Here is a 249-nt window from a genome sequence, read left to right as displayed (position 1 = left end):
TTTGCTCCGACAACTAGTACGCCTGGCTAGCTCTCATCGCACTCTCTAGGAGTTGCTTCCTCTATGTGGAGCATGCACCAATCGACGAGCATTGAAAGCCTACTGAATTGAACGCACCTAAGAAAGAAAAGAAGTCGAACCTGCCTCGATTTGAATTCGGTCACGGGATAAACTTCTGATAAAGAAATAAGCATCCTAGGATTGGCGTGATTACGGACAGATTTATGTACTGAAGTGAAGATTGGTTGT

The sequence above is a fragment of the Tigriopus californicus genome, chromosome 12 (genome assembly GCF_007210705.1).
Source record: "Tigriopus californicus strain San Diego chromosome 12, Tcal_SD_v2.1, whole genome shotgun sequence".
In the NCBI taxonomy this organism is placed as follows: Eukaryota; Metazoa; Arthropoda; class Copepoda; order Harpacticoida; family Harpacticidae; genus Tigriopus; species Tigriopus californicus.
The sequence above is the reverse complement of the archived record's forward strand: the minus strand, read 5'-3'. Positions refer to the sequence as shown.